This window comes from Ciconia boyciana, chromosome 2 (genome assembly GCF_034638445.1).
Source record: "Ciconia boyciana chromosome 2, ASM3463844v1, whole genome shotgun sequence".
NCBI lineage: Eukaryota > Metazoa > Chordata > Aves > Ciconiiformes > Ciconiidae > Ciconia > Ciconia boyciana.
Genome location: NC_132935.1, coordinates 34,759,850 through 34,778,566, shown reverse-complemented (window position 1 = coordinate 34,778,566; position 18,717 = coordinate 34,759,850).

The window sequence follows — 18,717 nt, the reverse complement described above, 5'->3', positions numbered from 1 at the left end:
GAAGAAGTTTTAGTTGTAAAAATGTAAAATGCATTAAGCTAATTGCAGGTGTATTAGGCTAACTTTGTGAGTGGTTTTTGTTTGTTTGTTTGTTGGCTACAGCTTTTTTTGGTTTAAAGTGAGTCAAGATGAAAAGAACTTATCTCAAATAAAAAGTACTTTACAGGGTCTGTATCTCCTTAACTACTGTTATGTAGCATTGAGAGTAAAACTCAAATGGGATGAAGCAGAGTCCCAGCTCCCAGGAATTTACAATCCATACTACATTTAAAAATGTAGGTGCATTCTGCACTTCACAGAACACAAGTCTGGTTTGAGCTTTAGGGTTGATTTGGGGTCCATGTCCTCAGCCAAATTTTTCAGGCTTCATTCAGATGCCTTTGTTTGCAGATAAGTAAGAGCAGAGAAGAAACAGTACAAGTTCCCTGACGCAGGCTGATGCATTTCAGTTCCATTTTCAGGCTCAGCCGAAACAACCGAGGCAGCTTAAGGCATTAGCACTGCTTGCGTGTTCACTTCATCTCCCACCTCTCCTGAAGGTCATTGTCCCCATAACAAAGGTGCCAGGATTAATACATGTCCTTGTCCACAGTTGAGACAGTTGCCTAAATTGCCGAATACAGGGACGCTTGCATTGATCTAGTGGATGTTGAACTTCCATGGCTGAGGTCTGGGCGTGTGCCCGCCTCTGCTGTTCTCGTTGAAAGGAATGGTCAGCTCTGAGGAGAGCTGAGGCTGAAGTTTTAGACTATTGCAGCCAGACCTCAACAAATTGTTCTGTCAACAAAATCAGTCATTTCATTTCTTGCCCAAAAGAGTAAGCTGACTGGTGGGTATATAATGGTAGGGGTATTTCCCTGCTCAAAAATTGACTGAAGGCAACTCATTTCTCATTTTTAACATCAAGTTGATTAGTGGTAAGTAGGAGAGCAAGCAACTCCACTATAGTAATCTTTCCAATAGCAAGTCTATAAAGACGTTTTTAATAACGGAGCAAAACCAGGAAACTTTAAATGAATAGGCTTACATTTCAAGGGCAAGGAAAAGTTAAGCAGTTTGCAGGCTCTGGCTGAGAAAGGGATTCAAATTTTAACAGAAATTTTACCATGAATTTTGTTAGTACAGAACTTAATAGTGGAGTTTTTATCTTATTTTAATCCAATAGGTCAAGTAATTTATTTCCCAAGATGTATTTGAAGCTGAAAGAGGATAGAAAATGAAAAACACTCCCAATGATCATTCCCAAGTTTCTATGGTACCAGAGAGCTTAAATGAGCATTCTGAAATTACGATACATGTATGAATTGCAAAATCCTTGGCAGGTAGAAAATGAGCACAGCTTCAAACGGCCTGAAGAACATCTCTGTGAGATTGCAGCCAACTATTTAACCCTTTATGATCTCCTTTTGCATCTAGCAGCCTTGAATTTGTAAGGCTGGTCTCTTGCTTTTCATAAGAGGACAAAAAGCAGCATTGTAGAGCAGTTAAAGCCAATGAGGTGCTTGTTAAACCTCAGCTGTATAGGAAAGGTCATGAAGGAAAAACTCTTCTGGTATAGACGTATTTCATTAGTTGGGCAAAGTAACGTAGTTAAATAGTTGTAGGGAAGCTGCTGTTTAGAACTAAACGTATTATCAAACCCAGAAAGACAATGTGCTCTAGGAAGTCTCTATGAAAACAGCTTCTTTGTCTGCCTTGTCTGGTAATTTTAGGTGGTCAAAGTAATAGATTTCTATTTTTCAGTTTAAGAGCTCTGTTCTACCTCAGACCAGTACAACTGGAAGTAGAAACTTTGGGGAGCCCTGGCATCAACCCATTAATAGTTTAGAAATCTTGAAAACAGATTGTGTGGTGCACTTCTCCACAAAGGATACATCTGCCCACCACAAATGCCACTTGTGATCCTGGAAAATTAAAGATGCTCCAGTGCTCTTAGCTAGATAAAGAATTCAACATGTCCTGTAATCCTTGATGAGTCAAGATACATTTTTTCAGATATCAAGAAAAATGTGTGGCTTCTAGTGGCTGCTGTTTGCAGGAATCCCTTTCTTTCAGTTGAGATGCTTTCCATATACAGTTTGGGTTTGGTGTGCCAAAGAACACAGACATCCTCATCTTTGCCTCTTTCTCTGCATCCTGATCCTAATGCCACTGAATTCAAAATTCTAACCCATTTTTGGTCAGACCCAGTGTTGGCTATTTGAGATGACCCTGACCCTAGAGTTGGTGTAGTTATATTAGAACAGCAAGAGGAGGTTGTGTACGTACAAGGATATCTTCCAGCTGAGAACACTGGGAACTACTTATAGTATATCTCAAGCTTTAGATACAAAATTTGGATGAATGTATATTTTTTATGGCTGGGAGTAAATCCGTGAATCATACGAGTCTGCAACTTGCTTGCCTTCTTGCCTTGATACAAAACATTTAATGCTGTTATTAGTATGTGACATAGTTAGATTCCTGCTGAAAATCAATAACCTTCCCATAAAGCAAACCTTACATCCTTTCCTAAATTAACTTAGAATCATTTTGTATGCCTCATTAGCCTTGTAATTTAAGAAAGAATAAAAGAAAAAGAAAACAAACCAGCCACCTATTATTAAACAGTGTATGTAATTTAATTTTTCCAACCAAAGGGGATGTTTACGACACTAAATATATCTGATAGGCTATAAATACCTGCGTTTATAGTTGAACAGAGCAGCACTTCTCAAACCATGGTCCATCAAACACTTAGTGATAATACAGTGTACTGTAGGTAGTATGATGCCACTGCTACCTTTCTTCCTTCTTTCATCTGCTACGTTGCTTTCACGGGAACTAAATGTACCACATTAAATGCATTCTTAAAGATTCTGTGCAATTGCCCATTAGAAGGTGCATGGTCAATGTGAATAGATATAGAAATTGTTTTACAGACGGGACCTATACTTCAGCACAGTCAACATTTAAAGAAAAAGGTATTGAGTTCCTGAAAGCCACCATACGACCTAGAAGAATATTGTTGACTTTTATTATAAAACTTCCAGTAAGTGTTTTGGAAGTTATTTGAGCAGATTATAATGTGAGAAAGGGTCACTTCTTACTTTTATGCATAGTTGGCAACCTTTAATGATACTGAATCTTTGAAATTCCTTGCAGTAACCCTGTGGGAATTACGCCAAAGGAAATAAATGGGGTTGATGATGACCTACAGAAAAAACTGAAGATAGGCATTATTTGAGTTAGAAAAATATTGAATGTCATATGTAATGAATGTGTGAAGAAATAAGATTTGCTATGCTTTTAAGTACAGTGACACCTACTTTTTTGTGTAGTAAAATGTGCACCAATACCAAAGCAGATGCAGCTATACTAGACATAGCTGTAAGAAAAAACAACGCCTTTAACAGCTGCTTTATTAAACAATTCTTACTTTTTATAATTAATTTTTACTATATTTATATTTATTTTCAACATGCAGGAATTTTAAATTGAGCAAACTCTTTGCTTATTTAAATTTATTTTTTAAGAATAATCTCCACCAAAATAAAGCCAAAAAGCAATAAACATTTCAATGTTTTCTTTTTTGAAATAGATTCTTAACATAATATTTAAAATGAAAACATAAAATTTAAAACCAAATTGAAATCAGTGATTGACTAATCTAGGTCTTGACCAACACATTTTTCAATTTCTAGGAACTTCACTTAGAACACCTTAGAATGATGTCCCACGTGTAAGAACCTTACTGTAGACTGTTACTTAAATAAAAAATTAAGGTTTAGTAAGCTATGTTAAGAAACGGAGTTGGTTGTAATGAAGGAAAGAATCCCACACATTTTAAATCCCCCGAGCAATTTCTTGATGCCTGTTGATGCCTCTAAATTGACCCTTGATGTCTGTTCTGTCTGTGTTGATACCTATGTCCAAACAGCTCATTTCTCTGTGTGTCTCTAAAGAAGAACAACTATGCACACTTTTATTTAAGCAAAATTGTAAATTGTTTAACCTATATGAAGGTAAAACTTGTCTTTTCCTGTTATATATTTTTCTCCCATTTTTAGTACAGCTGTCCAGTTCCGTCAGAATTGCCTTGCCCTAGCTGAATGAACATGAGTGTGTGCAAGTTATTTATAGACTTGAGTACTAATGAACAAGAATAGTGTGCAAAGGTACATAGTGTGAAAGTGTACAAAGGCTGATCATATATGCCTGGGTTTTTTGTGTGTGTGTTTGGGAGTTTGTTTGGCTTATTTTGTTTGTTCTCTTTTGTTTTTCCTTTGTTTGTCCTTTGAGTACTCCAACTTTTGCTAAAGACACAAGACGAACAGCTGGCCATATGTTATATGTCGCTGGTTGATGGGCAGTTGCAGCATGAAAAAATGTGGCATACCATGTTCTTGTTGCATCGCTGTAGATTTCTTCCAGTCAAATACTTTGGAGAGGGAGGGGGTTATTGTTGGAGGAAATTAATTCTTTTTTTGTAACTTACCCTTGGGCAAGGAGCCGGAGCATCATTCTGTGTATTAGAGGATGGATTACAGTCTGTACATCGGTAGGGCTGGAGAGCTTGGCTTTAGGGCAGAAGGAGATGTAGCTGAATTGAAAACAGATGAAAGTCAAGATGAGGAATTTGGTGAAGATGTGTGTAGGGCATATTTCCAAAGGCTCTGCTCTCCCACCTTGTGTTTGGAAGGGAAGAAATGCAGTGACTGGTCTCCAGCACATGGGTGGCTATGGCCAGGAAGATCACAGTTCAGGCATCAGTCATAGCAAGTACTGAACAGGGTTGGACTTGTAGGTAGAGGTATCTTCGAAAAGGGACAAAGTCTTCAAAACTTTCCATTGCTAGGTCTGGGATTCTGAGTAAGCTGTTGCCCTCACAGTTTTTTGGGGAAAAAAAGCACACTCCAGCTGTGTGCCAAGGAAATTTTTATAGACAGAGAATTTTTCAGGAATCAGCAGGCAGTCTGCAAACAGATGAAATGCAGGAGGAGAAGAACCAGATTGATGCTGAAATTATGAAATATGGAAGCAGTTGAGAGAGAGAGCAGAGAGAAGGGGTAAATAATGAAAGAGATGCTTTGTTTGGGCACATCTCGGGCTTTGGTGTCTTAAGCCTACAACTTACTTGAACAGCAGGGACAAAGGAGAAGGAGATATGTTAACAGGTGTTAAAGTGTCTACAGATAAGCATCACTGAAGCTGGTGTGGTGAAGATTACAGGTGACTGATGACCTCAGGTTCAATGCTTAGGAAGTAGTAAGGTGATGACCTGGGAGAGAACAGAACAGAGGGCTCAGAACTGAGCCTTGCAGGAGTCCACAAAAGAAGGATTCTCTGCTTAGAAGAAAACAAAATGTTGAGACATGAAAAATGAGCATTTTCCAGATAAAGTAGCAATAGATTTATGTTACAATACAGCAATGGGAAAGTTGAAAGAATTAGAGAAATGAGTATATATTACAAGGTGTGTATACATATGCGTGTTAGAGGTTTACTTTTAATATATTGCAGCTTGTCAAGTTCATTAATGTCTCATTCTGTACCGTATGCACACTTACAGAATCACACCAGGGTAAACCTGATAAGACAGAGGTACTACCTTGAAAAGTCATGGAGAAATGCTAGCAATTTTTCACTGTAACCTAACTTTTTAAAAGTGCAGCTGAAGAAGTAAAAAATAGCTTTATTAATAACATTTTCTATTTGCAGCTGAATAAAGAATTCTAAGTACAGCTTTTCAACAAAATGAAACTGTTTTAATAGTGACAGAGACTCTAGGAATATTGGCATCAATATGCTATTATCAGTACGTCATTGCTATCATGTGGCATGTGGGAATATTTGCATCAATTCTGCACACTCTGTTGCTGATTTTTCCGCTGACCGAACTTCCATTAATTGAGTTACACCAGTTTAAAATCACTGTGATAGAGGGAGAAATTAATTCCATCATTTTCATTAAAATGCACTATCATTGTGTGAAACTAATTTTTTAATTCAGTGATAACTCCCTTTGCATGTAGTTCCATTGAAGCAATTGTATGGGCTTGCCTAGCTTGTACCTCAACAATGGCACAGTATGGATACAGACAATTACTTGTTCTCGATTGCAAAAATTACTTACAGCCACCATTATATGGCAAAGTATTTGCTAACTGTAGAGAACCTTAAAGATTCTTAGCTCAGTCCTTTTAACGCACAGGTTCACATTCCAGCATTTATAAATGTTTGCTACATAAATGCTTTATTTTTGGTGCTTTGCAGTTTTTCATTTGAAGGAAAACCTTCATAATCCAGTCCTATAAGTTACAGCTATTAGAGCTTTCTTGGGGAGGCTTTAGCAGGTGGGGCTCTGTACAAGCTATTGAAGGCATATGAATAGGAGAAAAAAAACACATGCAGAGAGTTGAAGACAGTAATTACAAAGCTTATAAAAGGCAGTATAGGAAAGTACAATGAATGTCCTAAATTTTGAAACAAAAATAAATTTGTCCTTATCTAAAAGTTCTTTAAACTGTGAGACCCTCTGCAGCTCAGTGCTTTCTGCAGAGGTATAGATAACATAAATGTAAAGGTTTTTCTTGCCTGCCTGGTTACTAGGGCTGTTAAATGTCTGAGAGAAAACTCAGATGAGCACAAAGGATTTCTAGGTGTTATCACTACAGTAAATAATTACTATTTATAGTAATCATAGTTTAGCAACAGTAATTTTACCAGATGTGTGACAGTCTGCATCCCTGTTTATTTAAACAATAAAATTTCAGCTGTTTGCATTTCATCTGGAAATCACTTTTAAGATCAAGAAGTGTATTTCAGCCAAATCAGTGATTAACATTTACACTCCAATGTCCCTGGAAGGAGGTCTTGTTTTTATTACCAGTTTTGCATTCAGCAACGAGAGAGGTGAGAGTACCTTCCCGTAGTTCAGGTTTACTTGATGAAGCAAAATAACTTGCAGACCTTGTGAGAATGGGACCCATAGGATTGGTTGTGGTCTACTTTCTCATTCGTGATTTTCTCTTTTTCATTTTGTTTGAGATTGAATTTGAGAGAGAGCTTTGTTCCAGACAGTAGTTTATGGCAGTGGACTGAAGAGATGAGATTTCATTGAATCATAGAACTAATACACAGAGAGAAAATATGTGAAAATTGAAATGACTAGGTAGAGTAGCTTGGTTGTTGAGGTAGATAAAATAACTAGATTCTCAGGGAAATGAGGTGGGGATTTTTTTCCTGAAGTAGATTTAGTTTGAACAAGAACAGTTGAGATGGAAAACCTAGATGCTATAAAAAATTGTTAAAAACAGAAAAAGATATTTGTCCCCCTTTTTCTTGTAACTTTGTGTTGAAGGATCTGTAATGGTGTGATCCTACAGCCCAAAGAAAGCAAATCAGAGTCCATATTTGTCAATGTAACATAGTTGAAGGAATCGTAAATAAATATGATTAGAGTGGATTTCTTTTTACTTTATTTACTATGCAACATTGTTGTCAGAACACCTTGAGATATTGGAATGCACATGAAAATCAGTAGCAGTCAAAGAAATCTGTGCGTTCTGCCAGTTGGTTTTTTTTTTTATAAGTCAAGAATAACAGTATATTTATTTTTCTTCCTTTTTCCTTTAGAATCACTGGGGCAAGTTGTGGCTGATCTAAGACATGTGAAGTACCCCTTTGTGAACAGAAGAATAAAGTCGGCTTGATGCAATCATGCCGCAACACTGACAGAGAAGGACTGTTTTGAGCTAAAAAAGCCAAGAGTGCTGCCAGGGCTCTCCAATTTCGAAGTAACTGTCCTCTCCTCGTGCCTGTGGCTGGAAGAGAGAGAATTATTTTGCCTTTGATTAATAAGGAGTTAATTTCAGTAAAGCTTCCTTTAACTCTTTTACAAACGCTCAGGGAGAAAGCAGCAGGCAGTGGGCTTGGTGACACACAAGGGAGTGTGCTGCGCCCTAGGGAATGCAGAGCTTTGTAGCAAGTGGAACAAGCCTGGGCTGAACCCCCGAGCAGAACAGTATTTCCGACTTTTTTACGTTCTTGCTTTTAGTACCTGAAAAAAATGTCCATTACAGTCAAATCTCATTGACTTTGAACTTAGGAGGACTGTAACAAATTTGTCAGGTTTTGTCAATTTGCTAAGGTTTTCTGCAGAAGTGTGCTTTTTCATATTTGTTTGTTTGCTTTTAAATTTCTGTCTTAGTTCCACTAGATTCCCATGCAGTACTGTTTTCAACTACCCTAGATAAGTTTTTTTCAGTCTACCAAAATTATTAATCTGGCACAAAATAACTGCATTCTCATTCTGGTGCCTTCAGGTACCAATTACTTCACCAGTGAAGAACACTTAACCTCACATGGCTGTACTGAGCTCTTACTTCTCTTCCTCACATAAGCAAATGGTGACAACTTACACTACAGTTTCACTCTTCCATTTTGCTGCTGGATAAAGTCTTATGTTGACAGCTGCCTTAATTACAAGTATCTATGGAGCTATACAAAAATATATGATGGGAAAGTTTAAAAGCCAGTCATTTAATTTGCTGACTTCTAACTTACCCTACATCTGAGGTTCAGAGAAGACCCCAAACTGATCTGTACCATTACTATGTTTTTCATATATTACAGTGATGCTTGTTGGCCTCATGAGGCTGAATGCTGTTTGCTGCCATAATAAAAAGGTAGCCTTTGTTCTAGGATCTTTAACGCTTGCTGAAGTATTATCAGTAAAGTTAATATTTCTACTGCAGACCTGACTCTCACAGCCCCTTCCCTTCTTTATTTGCCAAAATAAATCAAATCGGCTTCATTTTCCACATGTGGAGTTTTCTAGCAAAACTGGGTTAGATTTTAAAAAACAGAGTTTATTCGATCCGTGTGTTTGGCAGGGTGACAATTTGCAAAGGAGGGAGAACTTTTAACTTTTTGAAAGTATTGTAATTTGTTGTTGTTTACAACATACCACACTCATTTTTTTTTGTGTGTGTACAATTAATTAGCTTGTCCTCTCTTGAAAGTACCAGTGCCTCTGTTTTGGAAAATCTGATGGCTGGATGTTTGGAGGTGTTAAGTAAATGTGTTAGAGGGGACTAATGCATAACTTTGATGAGACATATAGTATAATCGAGACCTACAATGTCCTCTATAATAATCACAGTCTCTGTAATAAATTGACCACCGAACATTGCAAAATAATGTAGAAGTCAGATTTTTTATTTGCTGATGACATTTTACCAATCCTGTCCCCCCACACTTCTTGCTTCCACCTGCTGAGGTGGGTTTTTGTTTGATGTTTACCTGGCCCAAAGGAACTTGGCTGGAAGTGACTCCTTTGAGTCCTCTGGGGACAGCTGTTTATTTGTTAAACAACTGAGTGGGACTGCCAAGTTCCTTCCTTAAAAACTGTGAAGTTAATTAGTCACTGCAGTCGGAGCAAAAGGGTGATGAGGCATACTTAATATGAGTGAGAAGAATGATTGCCATAAGAGATAGATAAGTTGACTCGGATAGTATCTTCATTAAGTTCACTTTCTCATTCTTATGCAGTGCAAACATCACAGATACAAACTGCTCTGGTAACTTCTCTAAGTTGTTCTGCCTTTATGAGAATGCTGCTATAGTTTAGGTTGCACTGTGGAGGCTTAGAGGTACCTCTCTCAAGTACCTTGAGAGACCAACCATATGTGATCACTGGGAGGTACTGATGAAGGAGCATTAGGTTAAGCTACTCTTGGTTTCACCCCAGATAGTAGGTAATAAACTAGACCAGAATGGTATTTTGAGGACTCAACCACTCCAATTTAATATAAACTATTTTTTTATGAAGTACCTTTTGTTGTGTTTGACAATTAGACCTTTTAAAAATAGACTTTTACTCCTTGGTTCAATAACAAGTCTCTCCAATATTTTAACTTAATTTATATATATACACACACACATACATGTATACATATATATATAGACATGTATTTTATGTGTGTGTATATATATATACATTTCAGTAGAGTTGAAAATGCAGTGGTCATTGTCCAGTAATGGAGGAAGACAGAGTCCTTGCCCACAAAACATTTGATTAATGTTTTGAACTGACTTAAGAAATGAAGTTGTTTTCTACAGTTAGCTTGTCTTTTTTCTTATCAAAACTGTGGGGCTTTCCAATGTCAGGACACTTGGTGGGTGGATACTTCTCAGAAGAACAGAGGACTTATCAGTGTTTGCTTAGGATCTATTACATTCTCAGCCATAAAAGTAGCTATGCTGTCTATAGCACTCATAAATCTTCACCTAGTCAAGGCTACTGTCTCTTTCTTCATGCAAGTTTGCGTTTAAAAAAATGAGCATAAACCAATTGTGTGAAGTAATTATAATCTCAAAACACCTAACTTCTTCATTGCTGGTTTTGAAACGTGATACCATAATTCAGTTTGCAAAATTGTCCAAATTATTTATCAGCCCTGCCACAAAATCTCTCTACCCTTATAATGAAAGCATATTGCTTGGGCATATACATACTCACCAGAGGGCACTGTTACACATATTCTTACAGATAATTTTTCTTTTGGTGAAAATAATGTCTGGTCTTGGAAGAAATGGTGTGTTGGTGTTAGGTTTTGATGCACGCTTTTCTTAGGGGAGTTGTTGTTAAGAAGATAGTTTGAACTGTTTTATTCTCTTTATCTAGGTAAAATATTGAGAAATGGCCAGTGCTACCAAAGCTGACATTTCTGTAGAGGGCCCATCTTTATGTATGTGAATTAACTAAATTATGTCAAACTCATGTAATTTATAAAAAGTGAGTCTAAAAACCCTGAATCTTTAGATTTACACAGAAACAGTAGCAGAAGGGCAAAGACATTTCTGTTGTTCCTACTTATTTTTGTTGAAGAGAATGGACAGGTAATACCAAGTAAAACCAGTAATTCAGCTTTAGATAATTATTATGTCTGCTGTTTATTAATTAAAAGCATATACTTAGGCAATATGATTACACAAGAGATTTCTGTATCTACACAGTTACACAGATTTGTATTGCTATTAGATGAATAAAGATAGTTGGGAAAACTAAATAATGGTAATGTTTATGCTTCAGGCTATATTTTATTGTGGAAATAGGCTAGTTTTGCCAGATCTCTTAAGATAAATCTTACTCCAATGTCTTTTCTGCCTGATTATGTGTTTCCTGAATTTTTCTTTATATTTTTCATAGCAAAAGGTGTTTCAAGTTCTCTGGTATTTGTTTGGGCTTTTGCATGCGTATTTTTACTTCACTTTGGTTTAGTATTTCTCAAACATCCCCAAACAACAAAACCTAAATAACATGCATCATATAAAAAATGGACCTTCCACCACAAATGAATGCAGACATTCATTAATGATCAGATACGTTTCTACTGACTGTGCTCCAGCGTCTATTATTTGTGGACTTCTACGGCTTTTTGATCACAGAGTGGATTTTTTGTTTTTAGGTGAGTCCATTATCACTGGTGGGTTTGGCAGCGGCTGCAGAGAGAGAGCTGCCATCTAGAGCCCAAGGGGGGGGGGGGGGGGGGGGCGCATTTGGGGTGACCAGCAGTGAGGTGCTGGTTTCCTGTGGTGGTGTGGGAACTGTCTGCAGGGCGGCAGGAGATGGGGAACCAGGACTCTTCTTGCTCTACCTTAAATGTTTTCTGTCTCACCTGTTCAACTTTTCCACATGAGGTTCTTGCACATAGTACTGGTAAAACAGGCATTACTTTCACACTGTTCACAAGTAGGAAGGTATTTGAGAGTATTATTATTTCAACTGTCTTGTTACAGAACGATTCATATTTACTAATCTGTGTCTGTTATGTCACCCTATACCTCTGTGTTAAAGGACTAGAATGTCATGGTAAATGCCATGCAATTTTTTTTATGTGGGTTTTTCTTTTTTTAAAGGGCTGCAGATGAAATCTGAGGAAGTACAGTGTGAGCTCGATGCAGGAAAAAAAATGTTTAAATCTCTAATAAAAAGAATTTTTGCAGCAGGAGTGAACACTGTATAGGTTTGCAGTTCTTTCAAGGAGGTATAGGGAAAAGGATATGTTATTGACATAGGCGTGCCTCAATGGACCTCCTGGTGTTGTGTGCTCCCTGTGTCCTGGTCCCTGATTGTCCTGTCCTGAGAGAGCAAGCAAACGCCATAGCTGCTCTCCTGCTGACGAGGCCAGCGAGAGGGAAGCAAGGGGGCTGGTGCCCTTCCAGACCTCATCCCAATACAATATGTAGCAATGCTGGGGTATGTCAGGCTTAGGAGCTTTGAAGTGCTTTCTGGTCGTGATTTTAGACATTGTCACAGTATAGTTAATTTTCCGAAAAGCCTTTGGCAAATTTCCTTGAAAAGGTACTTGAAGAAACAAAGCTATCATGGGTTAAGATGGAAGGATTTTTCCTGGATTAATGATTGTTTAATAGATAGAAAACAAAGGGTAGGGCTAGGATTAGGTTTAAGGTTAGCTTTCGTAATGAAAGGAAATTGCTAACGAAGTCACACATAGACCTGTCCAGATAAACAGATATTCCTGGGACTTCTGTTGTTCAATATATTCATCAGGGCTTCTGGAAAGGCGTTGATTCGTGAGCTTGCAAAGTTTGTTGTTGCTGCAGACCCACTGCCGCAGGGTATATCTAGTGTGCATCCACATCTTGAGCATTGGATGTGGACCTGGTAACCCACTTAAAAAGACAAAAGAGAGCTTGCAAAGATACCCTTTACACATCATTTTAGTGTCAGTCAAGATGGCAGCCATCACAGTGATACTGGACAGGTTTTTGTAACTCTTTCAATAGCTGCAGGTAAGGAGCAGGGTACTAATGAGGACTGACACTTCAGTTCTTTTCTCCACAAACTTTGCACTGGAAATCCTAATAAAACAGATGTGTTAAAACAGTCAAGCAACACTGAGTTCATGGGACTTCTAAGCATGTCACTTTCTTTTCTATTAAGTGTTTTGTAATTTCTGCTGATTTTTCTGCAAGCCTATTTGATTATACTTAGTGCAGCCTTGATGCAGTGCGCTTGAATTGCTGTATCAGTGAGATTTGCTAAAATAAGTCACACATGAATTGTAGGCCATTATCTATCATTAACTCATCTAGAATTTCATGGTGAACTAAGTGCTATGTATAATGTGTTTTCTCAATTGCTACTGGCTGTGTTGTCTTAGTATAGCAGAATGTGGCTGATAGTAGAGCATGCAGTTCAGATACATGGAAACCAATTTGAGGGAAAAATGGGTTTAGTCAAAAATTGCAAATATTTAAAATTATTTCAGTTATTTCAATTCATTTAGAGGCAATTAAATTAAAATTTGTCATGTATTTATTTTAGACTTGTTAGTTGTATACATTGCCCAGGAAATTCCTATCCATGCAGAAGGAAAAAAAAACAAAAACCAAAAAAACAAACTTGGGCTCTTTTTTCAGGATATGTCTACTACAAAAAAGGCATTTTCAAGTTAATCAATTGATGTTTATAATTTCCAAGACTTTGTTTCATAAAACAGATTGCATGTTCACCTGGAACTGAGCTCTAAGAATTGCCTGCTAGCATTTATGATTGCTATAATAATTTACAGCTAATTCACAACTGATGAGCTCAACACAAAATAAGGTCTAGCAAATACAAACTCTTATCATTACACTTCTCTAGGACTCTTAGGACTGTGGTTAAATTTTCAAAGGGGTTCATGCATCAACAGGTGCAAGTAGACATCTAGTGAAATACAGCCTACCTATCATACACCTTTTCTGTAAACTCATCGTCTTGTCTGCCAGCAAGAAGGAACAGGGTGATCAAAACCATCAGAAATAGTTGCAGCTGCTAGTTCTCTTTCTTGTTAAGAATGGTGGTACAGTGAATACTATGGCTACGTGTGTGTGTGTGTCTGTGTGTGTAAGAGGGAATCCTCTTTGGTTTGGAGAAGTCTCTGTACAAGATACTTGCTCTTATTCAGTCTCTTCTGAATGCCAGCAATCCTGTCCTTCCTTCTTTTACTCTTTCAGTTGAGAATCATGCTTTTCAGCATGCTGGTTCCCAACAGGATGAGGCCAGCCATTATCAAGAGCCGTGGGTTCTCTTACAGTGCGTATTTGCATCTTAAGGTACCTGAATACTTTTGAAAAATCTCTGCAGCTCCTTTTTATGGGGGTACTTGATCTTCTGCTGGTCTGTGGTTTGTACGCACTTCTCATTTCAGTTTGTCCACTGATGTTTTGTTGAGAAGATGAGTTGCAAGCAGGTCTAAGATCTCTCTGCTCACCACCTTCTTCAGTGTTTAGAACTGGTGGGGACAGAATGTTCTCTATGAAAAGAACATCAGTAGGCTGGTATATCTCACTGTTTCTTCTCATTTCTTTTTGTTTCATCTCATCTCATCTCATCTCGTCTCATCATCTCATCTCATCCTGTCTCATCTCATCTCATAATTTTATTTAATTTCCTGGAGACTAGCTACTGCTTTGCACGATGTTTTCTATACCAAGTCTTCCAATAATTAATGCAATGTTTCAACTAAAATCAATGGCAGCCTATAAACACATTAATAAATATTTATATGGCATAAAACAATTGCAAAGGTTCCTTTTTATGGAATAAAAAACCTGCAAAATTTATTTTCTTGGTCTGACTAAAATTTGATTATCTTTTATCAGACTTGCCATTAAGCCATCATCTATTTTCTAGATTTACTACTATTTCTAGCCTCAAATATCTTTTCTAGTTCTACATATCACTAAGAGTTTTAGATAGCTTTCCTCACAGGCTTGTTTGAAGGAAGTATCCTGAATGATATACCTTTTTTTTTAAGACTGAAAGGGATTGTGTCCTTTGTCCCCTAGTGCTATCTAGGAGATAGTGCATGTTGCTATAGTTTCAGATGTAGTGCTGCTTTGTAATAATTTGCACATTTTGTGTGTGGATTTGGTTACTGAGTGGTATACTTTATGACTACATTCAGTTAAATATTGGAAGTTTATTGTGTGCTCATATTTGTTTAGCTTAATGCAGATATGTTGGAAAATCAAGAGGAGTGGCTTGATAAAGCAACAATCTACTAACACTTCTGGTACAATTAATACCATTTGCTTTTGCATACCTCCAATGAACAATGGTTTCACTGATGAACTTGTCAGAGTGAGTGGCAAATATAGGAAACATAGGAAAATAAAAGCCTAATAAGATTGAAAAGGATAAGGAACAAGAGGACTGACATTAAAGGGTAACAGAATGAAAAATTTCAGGGGCTTGAGTGACTTGTAAGGTGCGACATGATTAATCTCATTCAGAGGTTGTAAAAAAGCTGGTTGATCATTCTGCTCCTCACTGGTCACAAGTTCCCAAAGAGAAAAAAATTAATCTTGTTGGCTAGCTAGGCAGGGGGACTGCAATGTGCTGCAACTCTGGACCTAATATGTTATTTCATAGAGAAGAGGTAAAGAATTGGCAGAAATGTATGTACATATGAACCTGGGTTCAGTGTTGCATCTAAGTATTGTTAGAGCTAGGTAGAAAATTTTTTAATTTGCTAAAGTTTGAAAGGACTTTTTTTAACTTTGATTAAGAATTTTTCATATTTGGATTAACTAACATCTTGTTGATTTTGAGAACCAGCTTGCTCCCTCTTTTTTTCATTTTTCGGTGCCATTATTTTGTGGATGATTTTTCAGAAAAATTGTATAGATTAACCAAATTTTTGACTTAGCCTAGTAGTTATCATTCTTGTCAGGTATCTCTGATGATATTACTCTAATGACCAAAGAATTAGTATGGTGAATATTTAAAGAATTGTGGAAGTTTTCTTCTTAGAAAATCCAGACTTAAATCTGTTATATTTATATAAATGCATATTTTTCAACTTTTTAACTTATCAGCACATTTCGTTAAAGATAATTGTATTGTATTTAAACATGACTCTCTCATAAAATTGTCCTTAAGCCAAACTGCATAACCTTCTCTTTCTCTATATATCTCTAAATACACAAAAGCACACTATATATGTGACGAAAATAAAATTGTAATATAAATCTGTAGACATTAATTTTTCTGTATATTTTGTTAAATTATTTACAGTATCAGGTAAATTTGCATTGATTTTCATTCTGGAAACTAAAATTCTAACTATCAATGTGAATATATTTGCTTATCCAAGACTTCAGTGCCAGGTTTTGCTATTAAGATTAGGTAAAGTACATGTTGGCCACATTTTAACTATGAGTTCTTACAATAGTTTAAACATGTAAGTAAACAAGCCACAGTATATATAGACAGTGTAATTTTTTTTAAAAGGTCATCTGTGTAAGTCAGCTACAAATCACTTTTTTTCATTGCTCGTCAAGTCTCGTTGCCACTATTTATGTTATGAAAATTCTATTTAAATATATTAAAAATGTTTTCAGGTTTTTTATTGCTGGATAATTCAGACCCCATTATTGACACTGTTTCCTGATTTATTTTTAGTTTCTTTATTCAGAAAAGTCTTCTAAATTTAGGGAGGCATAAAGTTGACAAAAAGCTGCATATGCTTTTCCAACCCTCTTCCAATTGCCTGACACTTTGTCAAGAGTGTAAAATTATGTAGCAGAGAGTAAAATATGGATTAAACAAAATTCAATCAGCCTGAAAGGGGGACTGTTTTGTTTTGGTTTTCTCCCATGATTTTCTTTGTCTTTTTTTTCCTCTATCTGTCTGTGTTTTTTTCTCCCCTGCTTTTAAGCAAAATGATGTGATTTATACACAGTGCTTTACTTTGGATTCTGGCTTAATGAAATAATTCAACACATAGCTCTTTTTCATTGTATTTTTATTTCAGCAAGCCATTTTTTGCACAATAGCATACTATTTGGACACTTGAAAATTCAAATGAAATGGGGAATTTTTTCCTCAGAGTAGTTTTTTACCAAGTTTTCTACTTAGAGCATGCTATTTGAAGAATGTTGCCAAGCTATATGTGTTTTCTATATATCACATGCACTTGCTTGTGCAAACACAACGTGTCGTATGTTTTGCTTACAATATTAATGCAACGTATCACGTGTTATCTGGGTCACATAATGTATTTGTTCTGAGCAGTTGCTAGTTTATGGCTGGGCTTCTGCATTTGTGCTGCTCATCCCAATTTGGAAGAGGACAGGTTCCCAGAGCTCACAGAAGAGGAACAAACCACTGCTGAAATCTGTAGTAAAAACAATCTCTCTGACAAAACGCTAACCAAAAGAGGGAATATCTCTGGAAAAGTCTAGAGAAGATGAAGAGAGCAAGAGAAAAACAAGCAATGCAACAGGTGTATCATACAGCAGGGGAAATGCAGTTTAAACCGCCCAAATTACTGAAAAGAAAATTCCAGATATTTTTTTCAGACTAAAAAGGAAAGGATTCAAAGACCTGTTCAAATTGCCACAGGAAATGCATAACGTCACTCACAGGCATTTTATAAACATCTGTTATGAAGGTTTTAAAGAATAAAAAGTAAAATCTGCTGACATTTTCGTACAATGTAATAAGAAATCCAACAGTGGCCTCTTCCAGGTTCAGAAATATGATTTTTTGATCCTGAAAAATGCTTCCATGAAATAATTTCTCTAATTTCAATAGTAGTCTAAAGACATGTTGGCTTAATAATATATATATTTTTATTATGTTTAAGTGATTTTTATATATAGGGAACTAGTTAAACAAAATGACAAAATCAAAGAGAAGAGATTGACTGAAAAGGAGCCAGTGGGACAGGGAAAAAAGAAAGACAGAAACATTAGGAAGGAAAGACTGGAACATATACAGCACATGCGTGAGGTGAAGGTAAAGTGACTCTATAGACATTTTACATGACATAAAGAGGCAACCCTAAAAACATAATATTTATTAATTTTCACAAATAGGAAAAAAAACAACCAACCAACCAGGGATGTTCAAAAGGTGAAACTAGAAATATCCAAACTGGAAGTAATTTACTGTATTTTGGCTGTGACTGTAATTGTGACTGTGACCAATCACTGGGCTGTGATTAGTCCCGAGATTTTTTTTTTATATATTATTATTGGCCATTTTTAAATCAAAATGGGTTCTTCTGAAGGTCAAGCACATCTTCATGGTCCCCATTAGGAATAACTGGATCAAATTGCACTTTTCTGTGTTACTCAGAAGTCAGTGTAGACTATCACAACGTCCCCTTATGGGAATGATGTTTCTTAAAGCTTCTTAAAGAATAATATAAATGGTGAAGTAAAGATAAAGGAAATTCTACTTAAATAGTTAATAGATAACTATAGCTCTTTACATTGAAGAGATGTGGTATTTTAAAGGAATGGATTTTAGATCAGCATAGGAGTGATTGTAAAAATAATCACAATATGCTATAGTTAGTACAACTTAAATTTGACTGCTTGTCAAGTATTTTGAGGAAAGTCTGATTTGCCATCAGATTCACAAGTACATAGTTAGATTTTAAATACCTGTCTTACTACTAAGGATATGTCTACTGTCTAATATTAAACAACAGCCACCAAGCTCTGTTTGGTGTTTACAGCTGTTTTATGTACCTAATTTAGAGCACTCAGGCTAAGGCACACATTAACACATTTTAACACAACCTCGGTGCAGCTATGCAAATTTTGCATTGCATCTAATTCACGTCCAGCCAGGTCAGAGTATGGGCAGCAGAAATGCAGCCTGTACCCATTTGATGAGGCAGACTTGATGTCCACTGCTTCCACCTT